General features: G+C 41.7%; 1 protein-coding gene across 8 annotated transcripts in view; it reads left to right on the top strand.

The window, feature by feature from the left end:
• The first annotated feature begins 937 nt into the window (after positions 1–937).
• Positions 938–22,031, top strand: part of PHACTR1 (phosphatase and actin regulator 1) — a 374,079-nt gene continuing 352,985 nt past the window's right edge. For 2 of the 8 annotated variants that reach the window (XM_050708552.1, XM_050708555.1), the window contains exon 1: positions 1,494–1,668. The gene's annotated coding sequence lies outside the window, so the exon portion shown is untranslated. The other 6 variants (XM_035552407.2, XM_050708553.1, XM_050708556.1 and 3 more) reach the window with 5 other exon arrangements.

Genomic DNA, 22,031 nt, shown 5'->3' with positions numbered 1-22,031 from the left:
TTTGGTGAGGCTTTCTTGGAGAAGAAGTTTGGAAATGGTCTGTAAGACAACATCCAACAAGCTCATGTATTGCAGCCTGGGTGTTCTGGCACTGTATTTACTCTAGAATAAAATAGTTAATGTTACTGATAAGGAAATAACTAATACTTGGCAGAGATTTAATTGTGTTATTGGAATTTTCAGCAGTGAAACAATTAAAGAATCATGCCTTACAAACTGAAGCTGCCTGTCTGAACGGTATGTGACAATTCACGTTTAGAGGAGAACTGATGGGAAAAAAAAAAAGCGTGCCAGTAGAAAAGCTGGAAAACATGAGTGCCTTTAAAATAAAAAAATGAATGGCTTGACAGAAATGGGTATTTTAAGAAAACAGTAATTTATATGATCTGCAGTTTTAATGATAAATGATAGGATTTTCACTTTATCAGAATTAAAACTTTGCAGCATCACAAAGAGAAATCCTATTTGTGGAACAGCAGATGTGAGAGTTCAGAGTGAAAGGGTAACTGGCTGGAAAAAAATCTATTATTTCAGCATATCCATAGGAAGCTAAGAAAACCCAAGTATTTCTTAAATTCAGTTTGAATTTTTACAGAAAGTGATCTCAAAAGTGTTGCTGTTAAAAGCATTCTCAAGAAAACTGGTAATTTTTGGTTGTATCAAGAAACAAAAACAAAGAATCACCCAATCATTGATATCAACTCCTGCACAGGAGACAGTTTGTGGTTGGAAAAGGAAGCCTCTTTATTATGAATATTTCCCTCCCCTTTCACCATTTCCCAGTGAAAGAAGAAGATCTCAGAACAGGGCCAGCCCAGAGGATGGGCTGGTGGCATCCACCATCAACAGGGGACATGCAGGGCTTGTCTTCCCCAATGGAGACCTTGAAAGGCAGAAGCCACTGATAGATCTAGGTCTGGGAGAAGCTTAGCAGCAAAAAGTGTGGCTGACCCGAACAATTCCTGGGCCTCAAGCTGCAATCTCCACTCTGTATGTTGTTTCTTTTTTATTTTATTTTTATTTATTTCCTTCTGGGGTGTTTAAAAAATCATCCAGACTCACCTCAACCTTATGTTCTGTTGTAGCTCCAGGTTCAAGACCTTTCACTGTCAGCTCTGCAAGTAAGAGTTTGGAGCACGGCCTGTTGCTGGCAACATGAGCTCCCAGTGCTTGGTTTCCTGGGCACAGGAGCTTCCCTCAGAACTCTCTCTCCTTTACTCCCCAAATCTGAAGGCATAGATAACCACTTCTCATCCCATTTCACAAGCAGCTTCTTAAAAGCTAAAATTCATCTCTAAGCAGCAGCATTTCTCAGATAACAGGGCAACCTGATTCACTGTTTCCTTTTGTTCCTCCCTGCTTGTGGTATCCATCTGTGGTATTTCATCTTGCACTCAGTTCGGAAAGATTTATGCAGACCTCCTTTGTTTGTTGGATGTTTGCAGGCATAGCATGGAGTGGGAAGACCTGAGTCATGACTGATACTCCTAAGGAAAGATACTCCTAAGGAAAAAAACACTATGCACGCACAAAGAGCAGCAGATGAGGCTTTGTCAGTACTTGAGTTATCCTCAGCATCCCTGTGCAGTCATCAGCCACATGTTAATAGATTTCAGTCTTGTGGGGCAAGGGAAGAGATCTACCTTTGGAGAAGTCCATTAGAGCTCGGTATGTCTCAGCTCCTAGAAGGTATCCTTTTCCTCCCTTGTGAACTCTTTTGCTGGATGATGGAGATCACCATATGTTAGCTGATACAGAGTCAAGGTGCAGTTAATTCAGAGATGTACTAGAAACTAAATGTAATGGTTCTGCTGATATAAGACAAGGTAAACCAGCCATTCAAGTCTTAGAGGAATATATCAGCTCGTGGTATGTGTGTATTATACACTGTTTTGAATGAATTATGAAGATATGCGTATATATACTTTATTGATGTGATTTTTCTCTCTCTTTCACTGACCTTGTGTTTTTCTTGTATTTACAATGCATGAGGAAATCATTCCATTCTGTAAAGCAACTTTCTAACACAGGCTTTTATTTCCTTAGTATTATCAGAGGAAGGCAGGATGGTCTGAAAGAAATGCAGCAGCTTGAAAAAAAAGAATAGTGCTTTTATTTTTCACAGGCGTCAGTGTTCATAGGGGAATAGTTACTAGCAAGAATCTTTGGAATAAATTAACACCTACCAGAAATACCTTGGGCCTCAGACCAACAAAGCAATTAAGCATGTGCTCAACTTGGAACTCTGCCTATTTTGCAAGTCACTTATGTGGATAATGTTAAGCAGAGGCTTAATTACTCTGCAAGATCATAAAAAAGCAGGGTTGGAGGGGACCTCAAGGGATGACCTAGAGCAACCCTGGCTGCTGTTTCTCTAACCTTCTCCATTGGTAAGATTTGTACAGCCTCTTCTGGAAGATTGTTCCAACCGCTGAGCTATCCCTCAAATGAGAAAGATATACTACTTCCACCCCCAAACAGCTAGGTTAAATCTTTGCGTAAAATGAACCAAATTCTCTCTTGATACAAAGAACAAGAACATTTTTGATATTCTGGTAACGTCTCTTTTCCATGCTAGAAGACTAATAGCATCTTTCCTCTTTTGTTCTCCCCCTGCTCCTGTTTCTCTACTGAACAATTTCTCCAGCCTTTGCTTGTTTAACATTTCTTACATCACATGCCAATCCCCATTGCTCTCTTCTGAAATCTCACTTGTGCACTGATCTCACTTCAAGAGGGAACCAAACTGATGCCCCACCAGCATCACACAGAGCAAGCTGATTGCCTTGTGTTTCACATCCAGCTCTCCTATTGAGACACTTTGAAAAAAGGCTCAGCTTTTCTTCTCTATGCACATTGAGCTTTTGGTCCTCTGTAACCCCAAGATCACTTCTTGGTGTGCTGCCACTTCTCTGCTCATTCAATCTATTTTACTTGTGTGGTCAAAAATGCTCTATCTTCATTGGGTTTATTTCTGCTGATTTGAAACCCCCACTTTGTATCATTCACTAGTGTAAGTGCTCTCCTCACTGTCAGTCCATGTCTCTAATAAATAAGGTAAGTGGAGCAGACTAGGATAAATGCATGAAGGACTTCCTTAAATGTCATGCTTCTCAGACAGTAAATGACTGATAACTAAACTCTCACTGCATTTTTTTCTCTCTCAGTGGTACACCGAAGTGAATGCAACTTCACCAAGGCCATGTTTTTTGATTTTTTTCTTCTCAGAATTTAGGGTAGGAAAGTGACATCCTGCCTCTTTCTTAGTTACTGGGTTACTTACTCTGTAAAAGAATTTGTCTGGCATGCCTTGTTTTAAAAAATAAATAAAAATCCACACTGGCTGATATTTGTCAACATATTGTTCTCTTTGGGATTATAACTTGGTTATTTAATTATTTGTTCTATTATCTTTCCATTTATTGAAGTTAGGCAGATTACTTTTGAATTCCCTGGCTCCTCCTTTTTCCTCTCTGTAAATTTAGGTCTTCTCTCTGCCATTTTCCAGCCCTGTGGGACATCCCCTTTAATCCCTGAATTCTTGCAGATAATGGCTAATAGCTCAGACTGCTTTGATTAGTTCCTTAATTACACTAGTGTGAGTTCCATCAGGCCTCATGAACATGAAAGCATTTGTCTTATCTAAAAATTGTTTGAGCAATTCTTTTTTTCTGTCTTGGTCTTTATACTATCACCTGTTAAATCAATCTCTCATTTATTTTTTTTTTAAAGAAGAATTCAAGTCTTCTCTGTTTTGGCTATTATTTGTCTGCTTTATCCAATAGTAACAGGTTTTCCTGTGTTGTCCGGTTGCTTCTGGACGTCTGGGAAGCCATTTACACCCCTTACTAGTTGCTATTCATTTTTGCACTTACATGCTTGTGTTATTCCTGTATGTTCATTCATCAGTGTAAGTCTGCACTTCCATTTTTAGGGATTTCTTTGATACAGCAGATTTTCACAAGCTGCCAGTGCTGTCCTGTTGATTTTCAACATTACTTCCTTTTTTCCTCTGCAACTCAGACTGCTCTGAGGCTGTCCAAATACAGTTGTGTATAGTCACTTTCCTGTACTTTTCTCCTCTGCAATTTATTCCTATGAGACCTGACTTACCACTTCCATGATGCTGCTGAAGTTTGCTTTCCAGAAAGAGGAATTTGTTTCATATATTTTACTCTTTTCATGTACGTGACTGTTTTGTTACCACTGTCATCCTCCTTGCTTTCCATTTTAAAATTTAAAGTTCATGCCTATTCAGTAGCACCACAACTAAAGTATGCGCTCCTTCCCCAGACAAACACCATTCTTTCTTGGAAATAATTTTTTTTTTTGGCATAGTATTCTAAGAACATGATGAAATATGTCCTACTCTTTTTAGTTAGTTATCTGAAATTTCACCATCACCAATTCTTTATTTGTGAAATTTGCAGAATTTCAGGCTAATTCACACTCTGCAGGTGCTGCCTTGTATGCTGAGGTCAGGCCCAGTGCTGTTGGTTTCATTACAAGGTGCAGGAGTCAGTGAATTATTCCTGCTATGGAGTGATATCACCTACGACATCTTATTGACCCAGCTACCTTTCTGTGTTAAACAGGGTACTGCTGATGCTTCAGCTCACAAATCCACTGAAGGCTGCAAAACATTCAGGTATCTGGTAACGGCCAAGTGCCTGGTGGTCACCCCACTATATATGCATTGTTCTTTAAATATGTAATTGCATGCACTTACCTAGACTTCTCTGTAAAAATTTAATATTGAAAAGGTTTGGGCAAGTGCTGCCTTTGCATTGTCTGAAAACCTCATACCCCTAGGGAAACTTCATTTAAAAAAAAAAAAAAAAACAGAACAATTAGGGAGTCCATAGTAATTTCATCCATAGTATAAACTGGTCATACTGATGAGGATCCACTTTCAATTGCACTGTTGATCTGAAGCAGCATCTCTGTATAAAGTTTCTTATTTTTCTGTCTGCAATGAAGGATGGAGGGGCACCTGGAGCAGAGATGGACAGAGGTAGAGGTGTGATGCTCCCCTGGTTTCTGCACCTCCCTCTGACCTGCTCTCGCATCATGCAGATGCTGCAGTGAGTTCGTCTTGCACACAGGGTTTGTGCCTGGTGCCTCCAGGCTCTCACAAATGTGTAGACCCCCAGGCAGGGGTAAAGGCTTTCCCAAAGGACTGCTGAAGGATGGGGGGGGGGGGGGGAGGGGGGGAGGGGTGCTCGCTGTGGTCCTACCATCTTTCCTGTCTTAAATGTGTCTGACTACTCCTTTACTAAGTGGCTATTCTCAAGGTACTTCTTGTAATGCTTATTGCTTCAGCTTCTGAAGCAGCAGCTGGCACCCCTTGCCTTACCCTGCCCAGTCAAGGCTGCTGGCCCCGTGCAAATCCTTGGAGTCCTAGACAGCTTTATCAGAAGTCTCCCTGCTCCTGTTTAACGAGTGCCATGGTTACGAGCACCACTAGACTGATGATATTCACATGCAGGAAACAATGCAGGGAAAACAGGATTTGCACGGCTCCGGCTGCACTGCCCCAAGAATTGCAGGAAACGATTGTACTTTATGAAACCGCCTGTGCTCCACTAGATTGTCTATAGCTTTTAAGGTCAAGCCATAGCACACTGCGTTTGAAATGCCCTTTGTAATAATGAAGACTGTTTATGAACCAGAGTACAGGCTGTATTGTTTACCCTAGGCTTTGGTTAAAAGGTGCTATATTTCAGTCTGTTTTGCAGGATGGCACAGGGAATCTATCATGGGCCTTTCTGGCACAGGTCAGGGCTCAGTTCAAAGGGGGAATGTCCATCATATCAAGTCAAGTATCCCCCCGCATGCAGAAAGTCACGCAGCCAGCGCCACCACTGCACAGAGTGAACAAAAGAGCTGGGAGAGGGGGAAATGGCGTGGCCCCATCAGGGTGCCAGGGAGAGGTTCTGCAGCAGCCGAGCTGCCCCCCTGGGGATGTGCACAACCCCAGGAGGAATGATCCCTGCCACAGCCCCTGCCAGCCATCCAAGGGATTCCTGGGAAGCAGCCATAAATTCCAGGTCCTTCCCCAACTAATTCCCCACTTGTTTGCATCACGCGAGCACTGGCTGGTGTCGACACAGGTCCGTGCAACAGGGTACGAGCAATGGGTTTCTAACCCAGTCACGCTCTGCAGAAGTGCTTAGGCTTCCTGGTGAGGATTTAATGACTTGTTGATTAACGAGCATAGTGCTCAAAGCTCCAGCAACAAATTCTGTGTGGCCGCAGCTTGCCCCAAGAGGGGGGGGGAGTTGTCCTGCAGATCTCCTGCTTTATATTGTATTGAAGGCACCAAACCAAAAACATCACTTCTAAGTCCCCTTGGGGCCACAAGCATTGCTTTTTGAAAGTGGGCTGCTTCTGCAGCTTGCCAGTTCTGCAGAAAAGCTGGTTTTAAAATGAACTGGTGCTTCTTGCATCTCAGCAGCAAAGGTGACACTTGCAATCCTGGTGTGAGGAGAGTGACAGGCTCAGAGCCTTTTGATGTGGCCAGCAGTGACCACATGGATGGGTCAGGGATATCATGGACTGCCTGAAAGGTATCCTAGGCTAGGTAGTCTGCTCTTGGTCCTGTTCAGTTTGCTGTCTCCGCACCACAGAGGAAGATCTCCTGGCCTCAGAACAAGGTAGGTACTTTGTCTAAGTAGGCAAAATCTCCTCCTTGACCAGGACCAAACCAAGGCACAAAATTGTTTTCTAACAAATAGCATATAAGAAGAGGATTTAAGGGAAGATATAATTAATGTTTGCTGCAGATGCTGAAGGGTGAAACACTTGCATTTGATAGATCTCTGCTCAAAGGAGCAATGGGATGTGAGACTTATTTTTCTGTTTTATCCACCTGTTGAATCTTGACATGAATTAGAAACTTAGGGAGCCCAGAGCAGAAAGTCAGCTTGGATTGTATACTTAAGCAGAAGCATGATTACTGAGCTGTAGCTGGGCCTCCCCGTGGTCCTTTCAACAACCCTTCTGGCTCCTGCTATGAGGAAGACAGGCAGGGGAAGGCACCTGTTCCAGGCACCACCAGCTCAGAACCACCAGCTCAGATACTAGTTTGGCAAAATCTTTTGGTGCAGGGAATATTCCACAGAAGACAGAGCAGTTGGCCTCAGCTGCACCCTTTGCACATCTTCTCCCACCCACCCTCTCCAAGTTTTTCAGTACCAGTCTTGGTGTCCAAAAAAAAAAAAAAAAAAGAAAAGAAAAAAAAAAAAGCTCTATCTAAATTCTAGTATCTCATGGCACCAAAACTTTTGAGGAGCCTCACTAGCAGTCCATATAGATTGAGAAGAAGGGGCAATAGAACTGAATACCAGCAGATATGATAACACCCAGGTGGTGGCATATGGGAACTCCAAGGGACCTAGGGACAGACAGCATGAGGTCTGGGAGAGGAGAGGTGTCTCAGGTTAACAAAAAGTAGAAAACAGACGTTTCTCAAAGCATTATTCACCGTCGAAAAATCTTGGCACAGTTATATCTCATATGAACAAGCACAAGGATCTGAGCTTATTTTAATTACTAAGTGGCTAATTGTGGTTAAAACATTAGACTCTGTTCAGACACTCTGTGCCATACCCTCTAGGGTATCTAAAAGCAGAAAAGTGAAGAGGTGGTCAAAGCAAACCTTGAAAATAACATTGACTTGACTAAGTCCACTCATACATCTTAGTCATGAATGAGCTTCAGCGGACAAAGGACAAATGCTCAGCTCTGGGAAGAGACCTGTTTCTATTAACATACTGGTCTTCTCTTGGTGTGTTTTGAGAAGCTGTGACACCACCGTATTGTTCCTTACAGCAGGTCTCATATGGTTATTCACAGTTTATCCAATACAATTACTTGCTCCGTTTCTTCTGGGTTTTCTTCCTGGAAAACAGGAAGCATGTACCCAGGAAGATGATGACTGCATTCCTAGAGCAAATATCTGAAACTTCTTAGGTTGAGAAATATTTCCTTGCGTGCTACGTATGTGAGTAATGAGGAGAATGACCTCATGAAAGCAGCAAAGCAACTTTATTTCAGATTTGGTTCTCAGACCTTCTCTTTCTTCATTTGGTCACTTTTGTGTGTCTGGTAGGCCAGACAGGCACATAGGATACAGACATATGAAAATACTACACACTCCCACCATAAGGGCAGAGTTTTTTTGTTTGTTTGTTTGTTTTCCTGGGAAAAGACTGCAGTGCTGGACTAGGAGAACTGATGCAAAGCATAGATACACAGCCCAATAAACTAGGAATTTGCAGCTTAAGGGGGAAATATATCAGAAGACATTTGAAGGCTTAGAATGAGTAAATGAGAAAACAATGAAAAAGAATAAAGAACTAGAAAACACTTGTTGGAGGAGCACTTGGAAAAAAATTGAACTTCCTAATTTAGGGCTAAACTAAACCCCTTTGCAGGGAGAAATATTTTTATCTGTTAGGAGATAGAGGTGATAAAGCTGCCAAGGAATAACAAGGCTGTAGGACAAAGCCTGTACACAACACGAAGAAGTACAGAGCAGGCATCAGGGGCTCCTATGTGCCTTTCTGGAGCACCCACGGAAAAGGAGCTGAAAGCATATGGAAGCTGTAGATGCTATTCTCAAGATGAAGAGAAAACTTTTTAAAGTGTGTGACAAACTTCTGTCCCAGCATTCTGCAGCTAGGGTTTAAAAAATGAGAGTCTTACACAGGTGTTTGCAGCCTTTGTGACAAAGGTAGGTGTAGCCAGTATTTTTATAATAAATCTCAAGTCTCAAATTTAGGGGCATAGTCACAAACTAGGAGCACGCAAGCATCACCATGATTACCTGTCTGGTTGTCTACCTGCAGGCTACTCTGACCTTTTGCTCTGTTTCTCCCCTTGTCCTGTACATAAAGTGAGAAAATTGTGGGGCATCCCTTTCACCACCCTTCCCTGTGACCATCCCGGGTGGTCAGTGTGGGGACATCTGAAGCTGATGAGTAGGTCCCACAGGATGACCTGTAGTTCCCACCCACCACCAGGGCACAGCTCTCTGGATAACATGAAAATAAACTTTAAAAAAAAAAAAAGACAAAAATTACTCAGGAAACTCTTGAACAGTTTGGCTCCCTGCTTGTAACAACAGCTTTTATAAGAGCTCTGCTTTACTTGTGATCAAGAGTAATTCCAAGGTCAGCAGATCATAACCCTTTATCAAATGATAAACATTTGTCTTTATAACCTCAGCGCAGCCCATGCAACTGGGGCAGGAAATTAACTTCCACCAAAATATTTTTTGTTTGTTTGTTTATAACAAGTGTCCAACATTGGCACCAGACTCAGTACTGAGATACCTAACTGCATGTCTTGGTTTTCCAATGTAATGCACTTTGCTGGAAGAAGAAGAACTGGTTGCCTCTGAACATCAGCCTATGCATGTAAATCACTTACCTAATTCAAGAGCTTCAATCTATATTACAGTATTTTTTAAATCTTCCTTGTTATTATTATTATTTCCTTACAGTATTCCAAGTAATTTGCACAGTTCTAAAATACAAAATTCAAAAAAAATCAGTGTGTTTATAACTTCAGTCTGTTGCCAAGTATTTCTTTTCTATTGCTTTTAATTTTTATTATTGTTTCTTGTTGTTAATTTTTTGCTTTCAATCAACACTTTAAAGCATCTAGGACATTATGCAAACACATTCTTACCAACCTCAGAAGTTCAAAAATCTTCAGTGGCTTAAAAACTGTATTGCCTTTATTTTATATGTTATAGAGAATCTGAGATTCTCATTACTCCTGTTCTGCCTTTTCAGCCTCTTGGAGGCATTTAGGTGGCACTTACAAGCTTTTCCCTACATCTGCGCAGACGTTCTTTCTCTAAGGGGATGCTGAATAGCACACAGTCCCAAGAGCACAGAAACTGGGGTTTTAATTGAGTCATGAACTATTGCCCAACTCACGGTAAAGTTGGAAACGTTGCAGACAATTCAGAAGAGATCAGACCAAGGTATAATCAAAAGAACAGGCTGTAGAGCTGAGACAGATATTTGCATTTAGACTGTTCTGCAAAGCGTTTGGCTCCTCAGCACAATGCTTAAAATAAATAAATAGAGGACCGGTATGTTTAGAACCCAGCCGGAGTGAAAGTGCTTTTCTCCTTTATGTAAAAAGTCTGCACAGCAGGAAAAAAAAAAAAAAAAAAAAAAAAAAGTCCTGGGGGTAGGGGACAACACAACCCCACAACGCAACAAATGGCTGCTAAAACAGACATTTACCTAGCACTCTTGCAACATGAAAGAAGCCCATGAAGAGTTTTTTGTATGCATTTTTAGTTAAAGTGTGTGGACAGTTTCAAATGAACTTGAAAGACTGAAATCCTCTGCCACAACTATATATCCATCTGGCTTAAGAAGAAAATCCCTAAAGTATGTTTGTTGACAGACTAGTAACAATTGTAGAGTTAATACTGTTATTTACCCCTCATTCTTTTCTTTTCTTCTGCCTTTTCCCCTTGATGCTCTCAGAAGCTTTGTCCATATGCTCATTGATTCAGATCAACTCTGTTTTAATCCAGAACAACAAGAATAAATGAGGCCTGGATTTTTTTATTATTATTTTTATTTATTTTTTATTATTATGATTACTCTTTTTTGCAGGTACTGTTTGTTTGGAGATTAGGGAGGCCTGGGGAAAAAGGGGCATTTAAAGCATGTCTCCTAGGATGCCTTATTAAAGGATGGCAGTTTCTTATCACTTTTCATCACACAGCTATGGCCTCTTAATTCCTGTTGTTTCTCAATATGCATTCTTTAAGCATTTCCATGTTGACAGGGATATAATTTGTGGCATGCCCTCCCCTCCATTCCCTTACTGTTTTCCTCTTATCTGGTTTGTTGTTGCATTATTTTTTGTTTTGGGGTTTTTCTCTGAACTTGTAGGGAGCTATTTTTAACTTTCACAAAGTTTTAAAACAGAAGAGAAAAATAAAAATGAGGTCTGGGTGGAAGAATAAGCTGCAGATTCTGGGAATGCTAGCAGGCAAGAACACCATGGACTCTGGCTGCTTTTCAAGGAGCATGGCCTGGTCTTAAACTGCTGCTTTTAAGAGTGAGATGTGGTGCATGTGGTAGAGTAGTCCTGAACATCTCTGAGAACTGGAGGTGATGAGGTTGCATTAATTAACTATGAAATGTATGAAGTAGAAGTTCAGAGAGCAGGCCGCAGGAGCAGCAAGCAGCTCCAGGGCAGCAGGGTTCAGAGCTCCTTGGAGGGCAAAGCCTGATTAGGTGACAAACTGGCTGGCAAACCATGGCAGAGAACAGGAGAATCATCAGAAGGGCTAACGTGCTCCTATTTGACACAAACTGCAATGTTTTCTCAGTGTGTGGCTGAACCAGAGTCTCATACTGGAGCAGAGCCCTCATTTAACTGGAAAGGATGTACCTGAAGAAGTAGAAGTCATAGCTAACACGCATTTTTCCGCCTGGTCTAGAGAATCCATAAGGTGCTCCTTGCTCTCTTTCACCTGCACTCAAAATTGCGATTTTGATTTGCATGGGAGGCCGAGAGGTGAGCACTGGAGGGTATTGCTTCATGGTCAAGACCCAACGTCCAGTGTCAAGAGTTTAGCCTAGCTGCAACTTTGTGTTAGTGTAAGACAGCCACAGGAAGAACAGCAATACTACAAAACATTTTAGAACAAGGTAGGAGGACAGGACTGGGAGCTTTGCTCCCTCTGGTACTCCAGTAGGCAATGGGGAATAGGCATGCTCAGGAGAAAACATCCCACCTCCTTACGTGGGCCTACTTTGAATCAGTTCCAGAGCTCCAGGCAGTTTGAACTTGGAGCTGGGGGTCACACACAACCCCTCAAGTTCCTCACTAACACCAGAGGGACCCTTTGGAAGACACGGCAACATCCTGGAATGGTTATTGGACATTTAGTTTCCCTTTTTCAGTAACCATGGATTTAGGCACCTTGCGTTACCTCTTTTTTAAGAACAGTAAGAAAAGAAGAGAAGGGGGATCACCAGGAATATAACAGCTCAATGACGGATTAGTTATTGTTACCAAATTTGTAAAAAAAATCCTCTCCCTCCCAAAATTACCTGATGTTCCTGTCAGCCAGCTCATAAACTGAATATAAATTAAATAACAATCTGTAACACGGCCAGTAAAATTGCTAAAGAAAGCACCCACAGAACATTTCAGACATAATAAGGAAGAGTTTTCAATGGCCAAGACATTACAGCACCATCTGAAATTCCCTAATTTGTCTGTCCTTAGAAGGTCAACATGGAGATTTATCGAGCAATGCAAAAAAAGATCTGCACAATAGAAACAAATAGGCATGCAGAGAAAGGGAGCGACTCAGTGCTTTTGCATTGTGTACCCACAGTGTACCCATTTTCCTTGGCTTTGCTGTTGATTTCCTTCCTTCTAGGCATTGCTACTCAAGTTTCTTGTCACTGCTGTTGCAAAAGTGGAGCAGTTGTACCCTTTACAGTCTGGGCTTTCTTCTCGCATTGCAGAATTCTGTTCGCTAGTCTTCACTTCTCTTTGGAGAATTGAAGGCAATGGACAGAAGCAGGGGAAATCGTATCCTGTACATTGAGAATTCTGAGAGGAGTGTGGCAACTCAAATGTGTTTAGTTGCATTCAGACTAAAATACAAGTCTCTGTTTCATTTTAGATATGGGGTGGGTTTTTTGTTTGCTTGGTTGGTTTCATTTCATTTTGTTTTTGTAAGAATTTTCCACCTGAGGGAAAAACTGCTATACTTCAGTCAAGTGATGACTTGCTTCTGCTGAAGTCCTTGCTTCAGGTTTCTTTTGAGTGTAAAAGAGAGAATAAACTATCAGACTTTTTTTTTTTTTTGTCTTTTTTCCTTGCTGTAATTCTAGACAGATTTCTAAACTTGAGATTTCAGACAATCATACAAAGTTACCTGGGAAGAAGGTTTCAGAAGGTCATCTACTGCATCCTTCTGGAATGAGGTATTTTTCCACGTTATCCCACATAGTGGATTTCTGTACCAGTTTTCAACGCTCCTTGGCGTTTTTTTTAATTGAGGCTAAACACACTGCACCTTGGCTGCACCTCAGAGGTCTTATTTGTCAGGCCTTTGCCATTCCTCTTGCCCCACTCTGGGCTCAGCCCAACTCACCTATCTCCTCCCTGGAGTGCAGGCCCCAGAACCCAAGGGAGTGTCCAAGCTGAGGCCTCAGCAGCACTTGGTGGAAGACAGACAGCCTGCTCCCCTGCCTCCCAAACAACACTCTAGGTAGGCAAATAAGTGTTTTGAGGAGATTAACATGAGTATAGTGAGAAGTTGAGGGCTCCCCTGGGAGACTAGTGCTGCTGCTACCCCCCTTGGTATTGAGGCCTTGTCTCCTGCTTTGGAGACAAGTCCCCCAGGCTTATTAAACATGCAGAGACTCAGGCACGAGGATGCTCTTCTAGAGTCATAGCCAACCACTACTACTCATAAAATGCCAACTAACCTTATAAGCATCTACTTTTTTTTTCTTTTTTTTTCTTTTTTTTTTCTTAATGCTTGGGTTTCCGTTGGGAAAGTTTGGTTTTTACTCACATCCATCTGGCTCTGACGATACAGGTCTCCTGTTTGATCTCCTGTGCAGATCTCACACCTCAGCCTTGCCAAGACTTGCAGAATGAGCACTGCCCTGTGTCACTGTACATGTTGAAAAATGGTTTAAATGCGCCCCCTTGGTTGTCCTCTTTTTCTGCACTTTTTGTATTTCTCCTCTTATTTTCCAATCCTTTTATTGTCGAGATATGAAGTATAGATCAATTCCTCTCTCCCAAAAGTACCTTTCAGACCAAACGGAGACACAGCAGTGTAAACGGTACTCCAGTACCACAGTACAGTGTGATACTCCAGTGCCCCAGACACTGGATCAGGTTCTGCCCCTGCACAAAGTTGTTTTCTCCGTGTGCCAGTCATTGCTTTAATCACCACACTGTTTAGTCCTTCACTGTCACCAGCCCCTTCAGTCAAATCATGCAAAGATCAGCTTTTCCATTAATGTTTTAGCTGAAATCCAGAAGAAAGGCTGTTGCTGCCAAGCCTGGTTAAAAAGCAATGTTTATGTCCTTGAGGGAGCAAAGCTGAGACCGCGTAGTTTTGAATGATTTAACAATACTGTTATCTTGCTGGCTTCAGGAAAGCCTGTTTTTAGGCACTGAGTTTTGAGCACCACAATGTTTTAGGTCAGAGCTGTTTTTTTAGGGCTCAGTATCAACAAGAGTGCTAGGAGGCTGGACCAGCAGTGAGTCCTGAACTGACCAGGTCAGGCTGGCTTAGGGACAGCAGAACTCATGGGGACGGGAGGGTGGGATGGGCTTTCCTGCCACTGATGGTAAGAGTGAAACTGGCTTTTTTTCTAGATACTAAGATTATTCTAGATATTACAATAGTAAATTGAGCTTGAGAAACACTCACCTGCATTATCCTTCCAGGCTCAGGCTGATCTACATTGCTTCCATGCAAAGTGCCTTGAAAAACAGCAGTACACAATCTATACTTACCTCACTTTTTCTGATGCATCAAACTGCATACTTAATTATAATTAGACAATTTTGCCCTTTTTTTTTTTTTTTTTTTGAGTGACAATTTTCAACACTTCAATTTGTTTGGTCAGTGTTAAGTGTTTGCAGATGAAATTAGGAAAGATTCTACTTAAGCAGAAAGTTCGAAACCTCATCGTTGACCTAAACTTTTTTCTTTACACCAGAGCAACTTTCCTTACTGTTATTATTTAACGTTTTTGTTTTCTTATATGCTAATTCCTAGCTGTGAACAGGGGAAGCACTCTGCCTTCTGATGGCCACAGCAGTTTGGTACTAAACTGAGGTGTTGGTGCCCTCTAGTGAGCAACTTCTAATTTCAAGAAGAAAGTTTGTATTTCAGAAGTTAATTGCTGCTGCGACAATCCCCTGCAGCTAGAGCTCTTGTTTTAGATAATTATAAAGTCTGAAAAACTAAGAAACAGAGGTCCGCACCTCTGCAACCCTAGGGGCCACTGTTAATGCAGCAGAGCTAACAATTCAGTGTATAATTTAGGAACCATTTAGGAGCATTTCCTGCACTTGAATTACCTATGAACAAATTGTTGTTTTCTCAAGATTGCATGATGTGTATTTGTGGGATCACTTTGTGCTGTACATCCATCCACTTGTTGCCACCTAGATGCTCTTTCCCTGAGTCCCCTTCCTGTGTTTAACTTGGACATCATGCCTTCCTCTTCCAGCAGTGTTGCCCCTTGCCAGTCAGTTCTGTCTTTTTGTCCACTGAGGCTTTGAAGTACATTAAGGTTTGGACAAACTGTTTAATATGTGACCATATAGTGGGGCTTTGATCCTTGATACTATCAAGATGCAGAGAGCAGCAAGGAGGAGCACTGTGATATTTGGTGTTCACAACTGGATCTGCTGTATAACAGTAACTGGTCGAACAAGTCATGGTGTAATGTTGTTCTGTTTACTGGTTAGAAGGATGTCCCCTATATGATCAGTACATTGCAATTGTAGGCCTCTCTGAGAAATCTAGTTGATAGTAATTGGATGTCTGCTTCATTTTCCTGAAGGGCTGGACCAATTTCTGCAATATCTTCCTGGAGAAATTAAGGCACTTACTTTTACATTCATTCAAATTAATAGCATGCACAGTGTGCGTTTTTCTTGGGAAAATATTGATTGATTCTTCTTTAGCTGAGGTAACTGAAGCCAGCGTCTGGCAGGACTCTGAAGAATTTGTCCCTCATGCTGCATCATGCAGGGTAAAGCCTAAGGTATACTCAAGGGCTTTGGTGCTCTGCACAACACAAACAGGAAAATAGTGATGGCAGTGGGTTATAGAAGCAGTTTGCTGCAGTCGTGGCTGCACAAAGCTGTTGTGGAGACCACACATGGTACAGTGAGCTGTCCTGGAGAGCTGCTGGTCCATGTGAATGGGACACCCAGGCAGCACAGGACTGGGGGCTGTGTGCTTAGGGGACAGAAGCTGCCTAACCTCAAACAGGTAGAGATGCTACCAGATAAGGCTAGCATTAGACATTTTCTGTATTGTCCAGATAAGGCATGTTTCCAGGTCTCACTGAGACTGGTGAAGGCAGAGGCACAGCTCCCAGACTCTAGGAAAAGTGAGCTGTGAGATTAAGTGATGGGGAAATGAGAAGAGCCACACTGTCTGTGGCACAACAGCCTCCTAGCGACAGTCTGTGTTACAAGTAAAAAGCAGCATAATGAGGCAGAGATCTGTTCCTTGTGTTTTTTGTACATTTTTAACCAGCACTTCCTAATGCCTCAATGCTTTAGTCTCAGCTTAATGCCAATATCTAACTTATTCCCTGGTGCCCTGAAGAGGTTCCTGGGCTGACAAGAGTAACAGGTGTAATGCAGCTCTTCCTTCTGAAAAAGTGCATGACTTGTCAAGAAAACAGGACTGATACACAATTCCGGCTATTCCAGGCAATTGCAGTCTCTCTGTACTGTATGTACTACAATATTAGGTGGATATTTTTCTATAGTATTCTAGACTGAGCTGGCTGATGGTCACATTTCCTTACTCACAGGTGCTTTCAGTTTGACAGAGATTTCACACTGCAACAAACCTAAATCAACTGGAAAGTGCTTATGTAGTGACTGCTCAAGTAACACCCATGAAAAACAGTTGACAAAGTAAATGTACATGATGTACTTAACTAGCATGTTTTCTAGGATGCGTTCAGGTTAACTGTGTGGGTAGGTTAAAAACTGCCTTCTCTGGGTATGGCTCTCCCTAACAAATCCAGTCATGATCCTCGCTGTCAAGCACAGGAGAAGGCAAGCATAATCTGCAAGTAGAGGAGGAGAAACTTGGCAGAGCTTTGGAAAATTTCAAAGCAAACCATGACAAAATCTCCAAGAATTACAAAATTGCCTTCCTTATAGGAGTTGCAACATTTTTTGAAGGGCAGCACCTGGACACTAGCTACCTACCTAGGTTCTTTCAAAATGAAAAGGTAGGATTTGGGTTTCATGTTAATTTGAGGAGAATTGCAATGTATTCAGAGGACTCAGTTACATTCGGTTATAGGTATTCCTGTTTATGAGGAGAAACCATTTTAGTTATTTGAGAAAAGCAAATCTATAAATAGCAGTAAAAATCTGCTGCGGATGGGCAGAAACTCCATCCCTTAATCGGAACATTTCATGCTTTGGGGCACTTGAAATCTGAGTCTGACTTTTGCATCATTAAATGTTTAGAGTCCTCCTACACAAGATTGTAAAACATGCACTTTTCAGCAGATGTTACTTAAGTCAGATTCCTTCTCTCTCTATTTCTCTGCCTCTCTCGTTATTCCCCCTTCTTCTGCTGTTAAATCCTAAAGATTTTCACAGAAACCTCTTTTTATAGATGCTTTTTATTAGAGCACTATCATTGCTAAACACTTCTATGAAATTTTCAATTAGATTGTACCCACCTACAGACCCTGTGGTATCCTGTTAAATTTCCAAACTTTACTTTATACAAGTTTCTCACTGAGCACATTTTAAATGTCAAATTATAACTTTAAGCCTGTGATGGTATATATAGTAATTTCATCCCCTTCCTTCCAGCTTTTTGAGGAAACTTTTTCTTCCCTTTTGCACATGAAACCTCCACAAGCTGTCTGATGTTTCCTGTCATAGTTCACAGAAAAATCTCTCTTTTGAGAGATATAAACCATTAAAAAAAAAAAAAAAAGCAATAAAAGGAGATATTTGAAGGTTATTATTATGTAAAGGGAGCAGAACTATTATGTAAGAGAAGGAGTGCTATGGAGAGGAAAGAGCACAAGATAATCTGCAAACTTAACTCCTTGAAGGCCTGAGGAAAAGATTACATCCTTAAGAGCCTGTGTATTCTTCTAATAGTATCAGCCAGGCTGATTAACAATATTGTCTCTGCTGGAAACCTTCCTTCACTTGCTGTATCCAGCCCATGGTGAGATACGGTGATGCTGCCACTGCAGTGGTAAATCATGTTAGAGCTAGAAAGTGTTACGGCTGTGTGGTGGTGAGATCAACCTGAGCAGACAAGATTATACAGCCCTATACTTTTTAAACAGTAAATTGGACTGACACCTACCTCTATTCCTACGCACCCATACTGTCCTGTCAAGTGTATGCTAGAACAGCAACTTACAGAGAAACTTCTAAAAGTTGAAAGCACCATCTAAGACTCTTTCATTTGGAGTCCTTCAGCTGCTCCATCCTGCAAATGGATGAAAATGAAAATCAGCAGAGGCAGGACCCTTGGAGAAGCAGTCTGTTTTTCTGATACAGGCTTCCTGTCTTCACAGGAGTCAGTAAAATTGCATTGCAATTACCTACTGTATTCATTACTTAGCTCTGACCCTGCTTTGCTTGTTTGGCATTTATCACGTATACACTTTACATGAAGACTATATGCTGGATATACAGAACATGCAGACTGAAAGGAGACTCCCAGCTTTGTGTTCCTAAAAGAGGCTGGGTAGAAAATCCTCCAGAAAATGAACTGCTGGGGATTTAATAGGCTGGCTCTTCTCTTGAACAAATCATACCCGAGTGCATTAACAGAAACACTAATGTAAGGTTCAATGCTGTTAATGTGACCACAGAAGCATTCTTATTATTGTATGCAAAACACTTAGTTTATACTGCCCTCTTCTGTAGTACACTGAAAATGAAAACAGAATTAAGGCCAGGAATTGCTCTAAGGAAACAAAATCCAATTTACTAATAAAGATAGCTCTGTTAAATTCTCCTTTCAGGACAGCTTTTCCTTCTGGTTGTTATTTGTAAAAACATTGTCCCTAGCCAGAATATAACATATCTTATTCACTTTTTCATTTTAAGTTGGCCTTTGCTAAGAGCTGTTCTGCAGAGTAGGTGTCACTTCTCAAAATACCACTGTTACGTAAAGCCTGATTGATACAAGGTAAGGTGGGCAGAAAAAAAAGTTATCAAAATCTGACTGTTTGAAAGAGAAGAATGTATTTTTGTTTAAAGCAGTGGGAGGGCGTAATTATCTGCACTGAGGATAGGAGAGATTTCAGCTCACTTCGCCAACATGAAGGTCTGTAGAGAACAGACCTCCCTCTTCTTGTGCTCTCCCATGCCACACTGCCGTGGAATACCCAACAGGGGTTTCCAAAACCCGACTGCAGCCTTAATGTAACCAAACAACACTATGCTCTTTATCCAAAGACTGTCAGCAGTCAGGGTGTTTACACCACACACATAAAAGTCTATGAGCGTTGAAAGACTTGCAGTGAGAAGCTGGCTGGATGCATGCTGCGCTGCCCGGGCTGCCCTGGGGCACCTTACCTTGCCATGGGGAAGTGAATGGGGTGAGGAGGTCCTGAATGTTCCCTGGCTCTGAAGCTGATAGAAGATAGGGTGAAGATTTGAAAAAAAAAAAAAAAAAAAAGGAAACAATGAAGCCTTGGCACACAGAATTTATTTCATGTTCAAGGCATGCTGCTTGTTAATGGATCAGAGAGAAGCTGGAAAGTGATGCTTTAAATAAAGTTTGATGCAAATTTCCAGCTTCCTTCTTGCAGGGGATTTGGTTTGGATCTACATCTACGTTTGAAAGGTAGCTCTCAAAGTCCTCCCTTTAAACCCCTAAGCCAGCTGTTTGCAGCGTTTCATTTCTCTGAAACCCTGGGAATCCTATTTTCTGTGTTATCTCTGCCAAGCTGTCAAGTCTTCTGCAGTTGCGCAGAGGTTTTGTAAAGGTTTGGTTTGGCCACAGAAGGCTCTGTTCTAGTCCTATGATGAGGTTTTGCCATGCAAGTTCATTAAATTCAGTCTATCAAGAAGCTCTTTTGCTCACTCAGTAAATTGTAATGGAGAGCAGGAAGGATTTGTATGTACACAGCATATTGCAACCTTGATAGATATTGGAGCTGGTGTTCAGATAAAGAAATCCAATAAAAGGCACTCTTTGCTGAACAAGTTATTTTAAGACACATTTTCACTTCTTAACGATCCTTCAATTACCAACTTCCTGACCAATAATGAGAACAGCTGGAGCAAACCAATTTACAGGGACACTACTTGACATTTTTGTAATTTTGCTTTACATCCAGTATTCTCACACTGAACTACCAGAACAGTGATACTGCAGCACAGCTGATATCACTGTTCATCTGTACGTGAACATAACTCTTTTGAAATAACCTGTCAAAGCATTTAATTTAAGTAATGGTGCCTTCCAACATTTTAGTCTCCAGTGCTCCAATGGCTTTACTATTAATAATATTTGTTCCAGTATTTTATCCTGAGAGAAATATACATATATATATATATATATATATATATATATATACACACACACACACACACATCAGTGGACCAGAAAACTCTTTTCCCTTGAATGTTAGCACATCTTTGGCTTCCCTCTTTTCTCCTGCAGTGGAAGATCTTTCAGAAGTGTTATGGAAAACTGACAAATTCCCTGAATACTTTACAGCACATACTACTTAGGCCTGCTTAGCTCTATTTTTTGAGACTTTTTTTTTTTTGAATCTGTATTAATTCATTGCTTTTTACAGGGTTCTCCTTGCTAATTGCTCATACTCTGTAGTATTTTTCTAGTTAAATTCAGGTTTCTCTACTGTTATTCTGATCACATTTCCTAGAGAATGTAAATTCGCTTTTGTATTACTTGGAAGCCTACAACAAAAATAAAAATTCATTAAAACCTAGAATTGAGTTTAAGCAGAAAAATTCAGATCAGGTGCAAATTCTGTCAAAGTTCGAGTGTAGTCCAACAGAGGTGCAAAGGCTCATTCCACTAACCTTGATGATATATACGGATTTCACCTGCACTTAGGTGATAGGGAAGAACAGCTGTTCTCCCTCCCTTGTGATGGGTGGCCACCTTTTAGTATCCATCTTCGCCACCCTGCGGACAGGAGCCCTTTAGTGGGGATGCTGCTCTAGTGTGGAAGAAGGAGAGGACCTCCCCTATGGCAGGGAGCCAACCTGCAAATTAGGGACCTCCCCCCCAGCTTGCTCTCTCCTCCCCTTGCAGAGCTGAGCCCTGCTAAGCTGAGCGAAGCCCCTGCCTCATGCAGCACTCTGGCACACCAGCAAAGCAAAGGTTTTTCCCTGCTGTTGACCAAAGTACAGCATTTTCCTCAGCCACAAGCTGAGGCTCCTCAAGAGCTCCAGCTCTGTTTGCAGTGAAAGGCTTTCACTGAATAGAAAGCCTCAATGGAAGCAGCCGCTATGTGGGAACATATTGAAAACAGCGATTGGCATCACGCTTTCTTTCTTCTGTCTTCCCTAGTGCTGAAACCCCAAGCATTGCAGGAACATGTCTGTTGCCCTCTTCTCTGTCCCTTATTTCCCCACTCCAGTGATTAATTCTTTTAGGAATAACGTGAAGTAGCCATACCCAGGGCAGAAGGCTTGTACCTCCCAGCCCTTGCACTACCACAAGTGTACACCCACGTTTTGTGGGTGTCCTGGGTGGGGCCCAGTCCTTGGCCAAGTCCCTGTATACATATGGGGGACATGCGCAAGTGTATGTGTGTGTGTGTGTGTGTGTGTAAGGAAGCCTCTAGCAGGCTTCCCAGTCTGAGATGTTCTCTGGTTTTATCCTGCCGTTATGAAAACAGAATTAGAGTCCTTGTTACAACCAGCCTCTTCTGCTGGCACTTGCTGATCAATTTGTCTAAAACTTGGTTGTGGTTATACCTAGTTACAGTGGTAGTGAGAGAAAGTACAGCTGTAATGTTGAGAGTCATACCGTATCTCTCCCCTCTGCCAAAGCTGAGATACTGGGAACTGAGAATTTGTTTGTGGTCAACATCACTCAGAGAATCACTTTTCTTCTTTCTTTTTTTTTTTTTTTTTGGGGGGGGGGGAGGGGGGTTGCAAGGGAAATGATTGCTAATAGAGCTGGTGCTACAACAGCATCTCTCCCTGCTACGATTTCTAAGTGTGTAGGTAGCATAGCAAGCCTATGGAAACCTTTTATACTTTTGCAAATTAAAAGA

This window comes from Cygnus atratus, chromosome 2, assembly GCF_013377495.2.
Source record: "Cygnus atratus isolate AKBS03 ecotype Queensland, Australia chromosome 2, CAtr_DNAZoo_HiC_assembly, whole genome shotgun sequence".
NCBI classification, from domain to species: domain Eukaryota; kingdom Metazoa; phylum Chordata; class Aves; order Anseriformes; family Anatidae; genus Cygnus; species Cygnus atratus.
This window is presented reverse-complemented; position numbering and strand designations above follow the sequence as displayed.